This window comes from Diceros bicornis, chromosome 36, assembly GCF_020826845.1.
Source record: "Diceros bicornis minor isolate mBicDic1 chromosome 36, mDicBic1.mat.cur, whole genome shotgun sequence".
Taxonomy (NCBI): domain Eukaryota; kingdom Metazoa; phylum Chordata; class Mammalia; order Perissodactyla; family Rhinocerotidae; genus Diceros; species Diceros bicornis.
The window spans coordinates 29,366,288-29,378,991 of record NC_080775.1 but is presented as its reverse complement, the minus strand read 5'-3'; the positions used below and the strand labels follow the sequence as shown (position 1 = coordinate 29,378,991).

Here is a 12,704-nt window from a genome sequence, read left to right as displayed (position 1 = left end):
TACCATATTGTGTTGAATACTACAACTATATGGTAAGTTTTGAAATTGAGTTGTGTGAGTCTTCCAACTCTGTTTTCTTTTTTAGGATTGTTTGGCTATTCTGGGTCCCTTGTATATCCATACGAATTTTAGGATCAGTTTTTCAATTTCTACAAAAAAGGCAGCTCGGATCGTAATAGGACTTGTGCTGAATATGTAGACCAATAAGGGGCGTATTGGATCCTACCAATATTAAGTCTTAACAATCCATGAATGTGACATTTTTTCCATTTGTTCAGATTGTCTTTAATTTCTTCCAACAATGTTTTGTAGTTTCCAGTGTGTGAGTCTTATATTATTTTTGTTAAATATATTCCTAAGTATTTTATTCTTTTTGATGTGATTGAAAATGGATTGTTTCTTAATTTATTTCATTTTGGGGTTGGTCATTGCAATTGTATAGAAATAAATTGAATTTTGTGTATTATTCTTGTATCCTGTGACCTTGCTGAACATACTTATTCAGTGTTTTTTTTAGGAGATTCCATAGGATATTCTATATACAAAACTATGTCATCTATGAATAGAGATAGTCATACTTATCCCTTTCCAATCTGGGTGCTGGTTTTTTTGTTTGTTTTTTTTTGTTTCTTTCTTGCCTAATTGTGTTGGCTAGAACCTGCAGTGAAATGTTGAGTAGAAATGGTAAAAATAGGACATCATTTTTTTGTCCTAATTTTAGGTGGGAAGCTTTCCGTTTTTCACTGTTAAGTATGATGATAACTGTGAGTTTTTCATAGATGTCCTTTATCTGGTTGAGGAAGTTCCCTTCTATTCCTAGTTTGTTGAATGCTTTTTATGATAAAAGGGTGTTGGATTTTGGCAATTATTTTTTATATGTCTATTCCTATGTTCATGTGTTTTAATTTTTTAAAAATTTTATTCATATGGTGTATTATATTAATTGCTTTTTTGTATATTGAACCAATCTTGCATTTCTAGGATAAATCCTACTTGGTCATGGTGTATAATACTTTTTCTATGTTGCTGGATTTGGTTTGCTAGTATTTTATCGAGGATTTTTGCATCTATATCCATGAAGAATGTTGGTCTGTAGTTTTCTTTCTTTTTTTTTGGCTGAGGAAGATTTGCCCTGAGCTATCATCTGCTGCCAATCTTCTTCTTTTTGTATGTGAGCCGCTGCCACAGCATGGCCACTGACAGACGAGTGGTGTAGGTCTGTGCCCAGGAACTGAACCTGGGCAGCCGAAGCAGAGCACGCAGAGCTTAACGACCAGGCCACCCAGGACTGGCCCTAGTCTTTAGTTTTCTTATGATGTCTTTGTCTACATTTGGTATCAGAGTAATAATGGCCTTGTAGAATGAGTTGAGAAGTGTTCTCTTCCTTTTTCTTTTTGGAAGAGTTTGTTCAAGATTGGTATTAATTCTTATTTAAATGATTGGTAGAATTTACCAGTGAAACCCTCTGGGTCTGCACTTGTATTTGTTGGAAGTATTTTAATTACTGATTCAATTTCTTTACTTGTTATAGATCTGTTCAGAGTTTCTATTTCTTCTTGAGTCAGTTTCAGTAGTATGTGTTTTTATAGGAATTTGTCCTTTTCATCTAAGTTATCTAATTTGTTGGTGCATAACTATTTGTAGTATTCCTTTACAGCAGTTTTTATTTCTGTATGGTCAGTAGTAATGTCCTTTTGTTCAATGGTAATGTAATTTGTGTGTTACCTCATTTTTTTCTTGGTCATTCTAGCTAAAAGTTTGTAGATTTTGTTGATCTTTTCAAGGAAACTACTTTTCTTTTCATTGATTTTTGTTTTTCTTTTCTCTATTTCATTTGTTTGCACTTTAATCTTTATTATTTCCTTCTTTCTGCTTGCTTAGGTTTAGTTGGCTCTTTTTTCCCTCAATTCTTAAGGTGGAAGTTTAAGTTATTGATTTGAGATCTTTATTTTTAATATAGGCATGTACAGCTGTCGATTTCCCTCTTAAGTGCTGCTTTCTTTAGCTGCATCCCATAAGTTTTGGTATGTTATATTTTAGTTTTCATTCATCTCAAAGTATTTTCTAATTTCCTTTATGATTTCTTCTTTGACTCATTGGTCATTTAGCAGTGTATTGTTTTATTTCCACATATTTGTGTATTTCCAAAATTTCCTTTTCTTACTGATTTCTAATTGCATTTCATTGTGGTCACAAAACATTCTTTGCATGATTTTAATCATTTTTAATTATTGAGCATTGTTTATGACATAGTATATGGTCTATTTTAGAAAATGTTTCATGTGCACTTGAGAAGAATGTGTATTGTGTTGTTGGGTGGAGTGTTGTAGGTCTAGTTGGGCTGTAGCTTTGTTCAAATCTTCTGTTTCCTTGTTGATTTTCTTCCTGGTTGTTCTATCTGGTATTGAAAGGGGATATTGAAGTCTCCCATTGTCATTTTTGACTTGTCTATTTATTCCTTCAATTCTTCTTTTTTTTAAATATATTTTGTCTGATTCTCTTATGTTTGTTGTTATATAGTATATCTTTTTCCATCCTTTCACTTTCCACCTGTTGTATCATTGAACCTAAAATGTGTCTCCTGTGTACAGTATATAGTCTATAGTATGTAGTTGGATTTTGAAAAATATATTCTGATAATCCTTGTCTTTTGATTGGATTGTTTAATCTATTCACATTTAATATTGTTGATATGGTTGGATTTACATCTGCCATTTTGCTTTTTGCTTTCTATAGGTCTCTTGCCTTTTCTTTTTTTCTTTGCTGCCTTCTTTTGAATTAAGTGAATATATTCTTGAGTGGTATTTTAATTTCTTTAATAATTTTTAAATTACATATTTTGAAGTTTTCTTTAGTGTTTGCTCTAGGGTTTACAATATACATCTTAACTTAAAAGAATCTACTTCTGATTTTTGTTTACTTTCAGCAGAATAAAGAAACTTTTCCTCCTGTATAGCTCTATTTCCCTCACCCCCTCTTTTTAAAAACATATTATATATTGTGGAAAACCCAACAATATGTTGTTATAATTTTTACTTTATGTAATCTTACATCTTTTAAAGAGGCTGAGAGAAGAAAGAGCAAGTACATATTTATAGAATTTGTTATATTAAGTTTTCTGTTTTTCATTGTTTTTATATATTCTTGTGAATTTTAGTTACTATCTGGTGTTATTTCTTTATTCCAATACAGCTTTGCTCTCACCTGGCTCCTCTATTTTGTTATTGTCAAATATATAAAATTTCTGTCTGTTATTAGCCCCAAAATACAATTGTATGCATATTGTTTTATTGAATTACTCTTTAAATCAATTAAAAGAAGAAAAGGGAATAAATATGCAATTATGGTGTTTTATAATTATATACATAATTACCTTTGTTCTCACTCCGTTTTTTTTGTGTCAATAAAACAAGTTACTATTTTGTGTCATTTGCTTTCAGCCTGTAGAACTCCTTTTAGTATTTCTTGTAAAGCAGATCTCATAGCAACAAATTCCCTCAGTTTTTGTTTTTCTGGGAATGTCTTCATTTCATTTTCATTGTTGAAAGATAGTTTTGTTTGATATAAGATTTGTAGTTCACAGTTTTTTACTTTCAGCACTTTGAATATTTAATCCTGCTGCCTTCTAGTCTCCTTTGTTTCTGATGAAAAGTCAGCTATCAATCTTAATGGGGTGATGAGCCATTTTTCTCTTGCTGCTTTCAAGATTTTCTCTCTGTCTTTGTCTCACGATATTTTGACTATAATGTGTCTAGGTATGCATGTCTTTGTATTTATCTTGTTCGGAGTTTGTTGAGCTTCTTGGATGTGTAAATTCATAATGTTTTTGATCAAATTTTGAAGATTTCAGCCATTATTTCTTTAAATCTTTTTTCTGCCCCTTTCTCTTTTTCTCTGGCACTCTCGTCGTTTTTCTTCATTCTTTTTCTCTCTCTCTTCTTCAAATTGCATAATCTACTGAACTCCAAGGCATACCTCAGAGATATTGTGGGTTTGGTTCCAGACCACTGCAGTAAAGTGAATACTGCAATAAAGCAAGTCACACAAATTTTTTGGTTTCCAAGTGCATATAAAAGTTATGTTTACACTCTACGGTAGTCTATTAAGTATGAAATAGCATTATATCTTGAAAAAATGTACATACCTTAATTAAAAAATAACTATTGCTAAAAAATGTTAACTATTGTCTGAGTGTTCAGCAAGTCATAATCTTTTTGCTGGGGAAAAGTCTTGTAAAAAACGCAATATTGGGCCAGCCCCAGTGGCGGCCTGGGTTCCTGGTCGTGGACCTACACAACTTGTCTGTCAGTGGCTGTGCTGTGGCAGTGGCTTACAAAGAAAAAGAGGAAGATTGGCAGCAGATGCTAGCTCAGGACGAATCTTCCTCAGCAAAAAACAAAAACAAAACAAACCCCAAAAACGCAATATCTGTGAAGCACAATAAAGCAAAGCACACTAAAACAAGGTATGCCTATATTTTCAAGCTCTCTAATTCTTTCTTCTGCCAGTTCAAAGCTACTGTTGAACTCCTCTAGTGAATTTTTCATTTCAGTTATTATTCTTTTCAATTCCAAAATTTCTATTTTTTTAATCATTTCTATATCTTTATTGATATTCTCTATTTGATGAGACATTGTCATCATACTTTTCTTTAATAGTCTATATATAGTTTCCTTTAGTTCTGTGGACATATTTATAGTAGCTGATTTGAAGTCTATATCTGTTAAGTCTAATATCTGGGCCTCTTTAAAATCAGTTTATATTGCTTGCCTTTTTTCCTGCAAATGGGTTACACCTTGCCATTTCTTTGCATGTTTTGCAATATTTGTTGAAAACTGAACATTTTAGATAACGTGTTGTAGCAACTTTGTGTACTGATAACCTTGGGGTTGGGGGTTAATGTTGATGTTGTTTCCTCAGTCATTTATTTTTTAGTGGCTTGGCTGAACTGACTGTATGAAGTGTGTATTTCCCCATAGTGTACAACCTCTGATGTCCCTGCTCAAATTTATTTTCTTGTTTTTTTCTTTTAGCCTCCCTACCTAAGGGTCACCCTTTGGTCAGCATAAGCTGCTTATTGGTCAAAGGCTGGAGGGTTAGATTTTTACTCTTTACCATTAGATGTGCGTGTGGCTTGGAGAATGCTATCATAGTTGAAGGAGTTTAGGTATTACCCAGTGATACGGTTCGTAAAGGAAAGCAGAATAAATTCTGGAGTTTTTTTCCTTTGATTTAATGGTTTTTTAAGATAATTAGTTCTCTTTCATCTCTTGAAAGTGACCAATTTTTAAAAAATATCCAAAGAACTTGAAAACACCAATGCGTAAAGACACATGCACCCCTGTGTTCATTGCAGCATTATTCACAATAGCCAAGACTTGGAAGCAACCTAAGTGCCCATCAAGGGACGAATGGATAAAGAAGATGTGGTATATATACACAATGAAATACTACTCAGCCATAAGAAATGATGAAATCCAGCCATTTGTGACAACATGGATGCACATTGAGGGTATTATGCGAAGTGAAATAAGTGAGAGGGAGAAGGTCAAATACCGTATGATTTCCCTCATTAAGTAGTAGATAATAACAACAACAAACAAACACACAGAGACAGAGATTGGATTGGTAGTTACCAGAGGGGAAGGGGGGAGGGAGGAGGGTGAAAAGGATAATTTGGCACAATTGTGTGGTGATGGGTTGTGGTTAGTATTTGGGTGGTGAACATGGTATAATCTATGCAGAAATAGAAGTATAATGATGTACACCTGAAACTTATACAATGTTATAAACCAATGTTACTGCAATAAACAAGAAATTTTTAAAAATCCCTAAAAAAAAATTATGAACTCTTATAATTAAACATATTTGATGGATTTTAATCAGTTTCAATTATTATCATTAATAAAGCTCAAATTTTTCAATCTTTGGCCAGTGGGAGCCTTTCGAAATTGTCTCCTGAGTCCTAGAATCAGCCGTTTCTTTAAGAAGCCCTGATCTCTAGGGGATACTCATTGATACTGGATTGGTCATTGTTTCTAGGCGTTTTCTTGTAAACAGAACTCAGAAATATATGCACATATTTGAGATAAAATAAAAATTCCTCACAAGTTTATAGTGATGCTTCCAATTAAAACTTTAGACTATAATGCATTTAAATCTTCCTTCTGTATCTCCTTTTCTCTGTGCCACAAGTGATTATAGAATTAGAAAAATCCCATAATTATTCATTTATCTTTATGCCATATTACACATGCAACAATCTCAGAATGGTGACACTAATGCTACTGAAAACATTATGATTACTGAAAACATTAAAAGACATACTTTTGTATACACTCTTGCCATCTTTATAACATTTAGGACTGGCGATGTCTTCTGAGACATCATTTGTTTAGCAACGTAAAATACTTGTTTAGCAACATTTTAGAGCCCTTTCTCTGTCTCAGACTCCCACTAGAAAGGAGGTACAAAGAGGAGTAAGACATGGCCCTGTTCTTTAAAAGCTGGGTTATTGGGTTGTATTGTGTCATTCTGGTATAGGAAGGTGTGGCCTTAGAATCTGGGATTTTATTCTTCTTCAAAAGTAATGTTAGTGATTTTAATTGTATGTTTCCTGAAATAAAACACTTTCACTTTCTACTCTTGTCAGGGAGCAACTTCCTTTGGGTGGAGTTCCTTGATACTTTCTAATCTCCCTTACCCAGTGTATTAGGTACTCCAGAGAAATAGAACTAGTAGGATATATATATATATGATTATAGACTATCACATCTTTTGTGGATGCAAAATATATATAGAGAGAGTGTGTTTATTTTAAGTAATTGGCTTACATGATTGTGGAAGCTGATAAATTTGAAATTTGTAGGAAATTTGAAATTTCCTGCCAATTTCAGCAGGCAGGAAATTGAGGTAAGAGTTGATGATGCAGTCTTGAGTCTAAAATTTGCAGGGCATCACAGCAAGCTGGAAACTCAGACTGGGTTTCTATGTTGTAGTCTTGAGGCAGACTTGCTTCTGGGAATTGAGCAAGTTCAGTCTTTGCTCTTATGCTTTCAGCTAATTAGATGAGGCCCACAAAATTATGGAGAGTAATCTGCTTTATTTAAAGTCAGTCAGTTGTAAATGTCAATCACATCCACAAAGTCCTTCATAGCAACATGTAGACTAGTGTTAGACCAAACAAGTATCTAGCCATAATCTAGCCAAGTTGACACATAAATACACTTTAGGCACACATAGACACATCACACTTAGGTTAACTGTTTAATTTATTGCCCAAACTGAGATTCTTTTGAGAATAAGAAGTACTGAAAAATAATAAAACTTATATATAATTTTGTTGATTGACAAATTATCATATTGGTGAACCTATAAAATAGTTCTAGTTAAGAAGCTATTTTAAAAATAAATTTATTTCTAATAGATATTAACATATTTCCATGTACACTTAATCAAAACAAAACTATTCCATATTGATTTTCTCAACATTAAAAAGAACATAAATAGAATTCTCAGTAAAAGTTCACATACATTATTTAGTTTTAGTCATAATTTGTATCTGATACTGGGTCTCTGTATTTTTCTGAAAGAAATGTAGTTTTGAAATATGGTTGTATGATTTTTAACTGTTTCATAAAATTATAGTCTTCCAAGTTTCATTTTATAGTTAGTAAATTTGAAATTGTTGATTATTTTCAACAGTTACTATTCACAGTAAATCATAATTTTTAAATTTGAGAATATAATATCTCTGTAGATACTGAGGTACCTAAGTTCAAAACAAATTCTAATAAATTGAGGTTATTCTAAATTTTGATTATTATTTTTTTTTGTGAGGAAGATCGGCCCTGAGCTAACACCTGTTGCCAATCCTTCTCTTTTTGCTTGAGGAAGATTGGCCCTGAGCTAACATCTGTGCCAGTCTTCCTCTATTGTTTGTATGTGGCTTGTCACTGCCACAGCAGGTCTGTTCCCAGGACCCAAACCCCTGAACCTGGGCCACTGAAGCAGAGCCCGCCAAACTTAACCACTGTGCCACCAGGTCGGCCCCCAAATTTTGATTTTTTTAATAGTTTAATATGAAAATATTCCAGCCCACAAATTTTCACAGGTACTGGTTTTTTTTTTTTTACTCTATTTAGAGTCCCTTTATTCAATAAAACTTTTAAAGACAAAGCTTGTCAAATAAGTTGTATCTATTTAGAAGTCTTTTGAACATTTTACCAAATTTAGATGCTGCTAGATTGTGAGCGTTTTGAAGTTTATTTCATCCTGGTACGTAATATAACCTTATCTAAATAAAAAAATAGTTGTCTGTATAAATTAAATCTTGAATTAAAGATTTCCAATTGACTGAACAAAATGAAGCCAAGATTTAGAGTGTTCGGTTGAAAAAGTTCAGTGCTATTTGATGGTTTTATAAAGTAAGTCTTAAAAGCCTTAAAGATTTCTAAGACGTAGGAAAAAGATAAAACATGTACTGCCGTGGTGATGTATTTGATTTTTTATTCAACATTATCTTTGTCACAAAAAATATTTTAGTTCAGTTTCTTTAACTCTGTGTGTGTATGTGTTTAAATATTTGTAAACTTGGATTGCTAGACTATCACATCTTTGGTAGATGCAATTATGAAGTATATTTGCTTGTACTTTGATTGGTGGTATATTGCAGTTTACATGGCACAGTTGTGAATTATATGTGAATCACAGCCATGTCCAAGTTTATTTCTGTTCCATAATTTTCTTAATAGGAATGTTGTTGTTTACTCTGTGATGCTGTGCTCGACCAAAATTTGTAGTTGTGTTATTACTGTAAAAACAAATATAGTCTGTTGTCATTGTTCACAGATTCCATTTTGTGAATTCTACTTACAAAAATTTATTTGTAACCCCAAATGCTGTGCTCATGGTGCTTTTGTAGTCATTCACAGACACTTGCAGGGTGACAAAAAATTTGGATTACTCAACACGCACATTCCCAGCTGAGATAAAACAAAGCAATTCTTTGCCGTTTTCTGTCAGCTCTTATACAGTAAACAAGTGCCCTTTTTGTGGTGCCACATTTTTTGCATTTTTGTGCTTCTTGTTGATTTCACTGTTTAAAATGGCTCCCAGACATAGTGCTGAAGTGCTGTATGTTGTTCCTAACTGCAAGAAGGCTGTGACGTGATGTATTTTGTGGGGAAAACACATGTTTAAATAAACTTCATTCAGGCATGAGTAGTGCTGTTGACTGTGAGTTCAGTGTTGGTGAATCAACAAAATATGTTATATTTAAAGTCTCTTTAAACAGAAACACACATAAAACAAGGTTACGTTTGATCAGTTGATCCGGTTGTGTCCAGAGGCTCATAGGAACTTAACTCTGTATTTTCTCTAAGAGCCATGGTTTAGTATTTGCTAATTCAGTGTTCATGGTGACTTTATAAAATTCATTTACTGTGAGTAATGAAAACTGACTATAATTTTATCTTGTTGAACTTTTTAACTGAGTTTAAGTGGCAGTTACAGCAGTGGCAGGTGTTTTACCTTCTACAGAATGCACTTCCAGAAGCTTTACTTTTGATTCTGTACATTGGATGAAAACAATCAAACCATTATTGGAATTAACTGATTTTTCTATTTGGTGTATCTCCTGACACTGATAGAAAGCTGGCATCATTTAAGTGTGAATTTCTTCTGCTAATAGAGCCAACAAAATAACAGCTGTCACTTAACTTTGACTATGTAAACAAGATTTATAATCAGAACTGAGCGAGATGAATTTAAAGAACAGTCATTTGATCTAGATGAAAAGTCATGCTTTAGAGAGTAATATATAAAATACCTTCTGCAGCTGCTTTTCTTAAATAGATGTCTTTGAGCAGGGGCAGCAGCACTTCCAGTATTTATTCTTCTCCACCCAAGACTGAAGGAGGTAGCTGTCCCTAGCTACTCCTGTCCGAGTGCACTTCGTTTTTCTGCAGGTGGCTTGGGTGCTGTCTTTGAGAATGAGGTGTCAGTTGCAGCCCATCCAGAGATGGCTTACTGCTCAGGGGCTTTCAGATTTAACCACATGTTAAATCGGCAGCTGGGTTCACTGTACATGTATTTCACACTGACGAGATCATGGCAGAGCCTGGAAATAAAAGTCCCGGCTTATAATGCTACCATAAAAAAAGGAAAAATCACTAGAAAATGGAAAATCCAGGACAAATAATAAATTGGGTAGGGGACTGGGACAACGGGCATAAATTGGGACTGTCTCAGGCAAACTGACACGCATGGACACTTTACCAGACATGTCTTTTTAAAAATCTCTTAACCCCAAACTCTTGGTTACTATTTTCCAGTCAAAAAGGCTGTGCCCTCAATATGATTCACTTGTTTGTGACTATTTAGTAATTTCCACAGCATTATGCACATGGAAAAGAATGTGAAGCATTCTTCTTAGTTTTATTCATTGTGGCATTTCTTTTTTTCTAGAACATTTTCTGTTCATCTTAAAACTTTTATTAAATTTTGCATGCCTTTATTTTTAAACTAAAGACATAATAAATTTGTGGAATTATTCTCCCTTAAATTAGTTCTTTTGTTATCTTAATAAAAATATCATATAGCAATTAACAGTGAAAGTTGGGAATGAAAGGAAAGCAGTTTTTACATATGTTTGATGAAAATGGATTATCTGAATATGATTATAATAATACTTTATATTCTATTGCAGGATTAATTAAAAGGATTTGCCGTATATCTTATGACTCTTTACTGGAGCTGTGGGAGATAGGTAAGTGACAAGCATTTTTTGAAGAGATATTTCTGAAACATTAAATAATTTGATCTCATAGGTTCCTGACAAAGTAGGCAATGGGGCATATCTTACTTCAGTGATTTACCTCTTTTTCTCCTCAATAAAACGTTAGTAGAAATATCATCTTTATGTGAATTTTAATATAACATTTCCCTAATATCCAAGAAATCCCTGTTTTCCAGGGAGCTGTAGGTTTATTGTCTATAATAATTTTAATGAGGACATTGTTAATAAGACACACGAGTTTGGCATGTTCCAAAACTTAAAGCACTAAAACAAAAAAAAATCATTAAATGCAATGTGGTACCCTAGATTGGATTTAGAACTGAAAAAGGACGTTAGTGAAAAAGCAAGTGAAATCCAAATAAAGTCTATAGCTTAGTTAGTAGTAGGGTACCAACATTAGTTTCTTAGTTTTGTCAAAACCATGGTTATATAAGATGTTAACTTTAAGGGAAACTGGGTGAGGGGTATATAGGAACTCTGTAGTATCTTTGCAACTTTTCTATAAATCTAAAATTATTCCAAAATAAAAATTTATTTAAAAGCAGAAAAAAAATCAAGGCTTATTTATTTGAAAATTATAGTTTAGAAGTAGCTTTTCTGTGTAATAGTTTGAAAAATGAAAATTATTAATTACCTTTAAAAAATCCAGATTCCATGAAATAGAGGTGCAGGGAAATATGTGACTATAGGTTTCATTTTTCAATTGCTAAGAGGTGTGGAATTTCGTTTTTTGGCCACTGGCATGGTGTCCGTGAACATCTTGTACTTGGCTACAGACTTGCTTTTTGATTCCTTTAAGGTACTTGTGTGTTCTTTGGTAGTTTAATACAGCACTTTCTATTAACACAAGCAGATCCTTTAAATGATTCCCAGTATAGTGCTTTTTTCTTTTTCTTTTCTTTTCTTGAATGTACTGTTAGAGGCAAAAAGGCTAGTGATGTGACTCAGCGGTTTGGAGTTGAGACCCTCTTCAGTGTAGTTTTGTTCAGTCGCACCTACTTGAGCTTCTAGGTCAAGTATTAGACACGGTTGACCTATTGTTAAAGAGTATGAATAAAGATGAGCACAGCTCTTAAATAGCCAGCTCTGTAATTGAGCTAAAATAATTGATTGCTGTCAGATAATAGAAATTCTCAGTTTCCAAAATGAACTCTAGCAGTATAACTCTTTTAAATTTCCATAAATATTAAAAGACTATAAGAAGGGAACTCTGTAGTTTGCTGAAACTGTTACATAACTTTTCATTAATAAAAGTAAAATAGCCATGCTGGTCTTATAAATGGTTTCCTGCTTCTGTTGCCAACTTCAATGATTTTAGTTAAACTGAAATTTCATAAAGGGAAATAGAAATACATTATACTTAAAGGATATAGACATTTAAAACAACACACCCAGGCCTAAATGACTCTTGTTATTGTTGACTCAGAATAATTGTTAGGTTTGGAGAGTTCTGTTTTGCTTGATGATATTTATTCAGAATTAGTGTTATCAGTCTCATACTTAAGAGAATTTACATCTTTACTTTTTAGTCGTGTAACATATTCTGCTAACCGTAGTAGGGAAGTTTGGAAAAAGGGAGGGGACTTTTTTCCGGACAAGTTTAAATTCTATTTGAATATAATAGTTCACACATAAAAAACGAACACACCAAAAACCCATTTATTTTTCTTCTGTGCTAGAAGAGCATTAAAAGTGTTGTTTTTAGAGATATGCTTACCATTCAGCTGGCTGACTGTCCTTTTGTGGTCATCTAAAGTATAAATGACAATAGCTAATATGTATTGAGCACTTTCTATGTACCAGGTACTTTATTTACAGTGATCTCATTTAATCTTCACAAACTCCTATGAGATAGGCTGGAATTCCCTTTACAGATGAAGCTGGGAGAGTAACAAATGTCTCCAGG

The 12,704-nt window shown here is 33.1% G+C and overlaps 1 protein-coding gene across 5 annotated transcripts in view; it reads left to right on the top strand.

The window, feature by feature from the left end:
• ZNF438 (zinc finger protein 438) overlaps positions 1-12,704 on the top strand; it is a 187,563-nt gene that overhangs the window by 30,016 nt on the left and 144,843 nt on the right. For all 5 annotated transcript variants that reach the window (XM_058532720.1, XM_058532718.1, XM_058532719.1 and 2 more), the window contains one exon: positions 10,709-10,768. The gene's annotated coding sequence lies outside the window, so the exon portion shown is untranslated. The remainder of the gene's footprint in view (positions 1-10,708; positions 10,769-12,704) is intronic.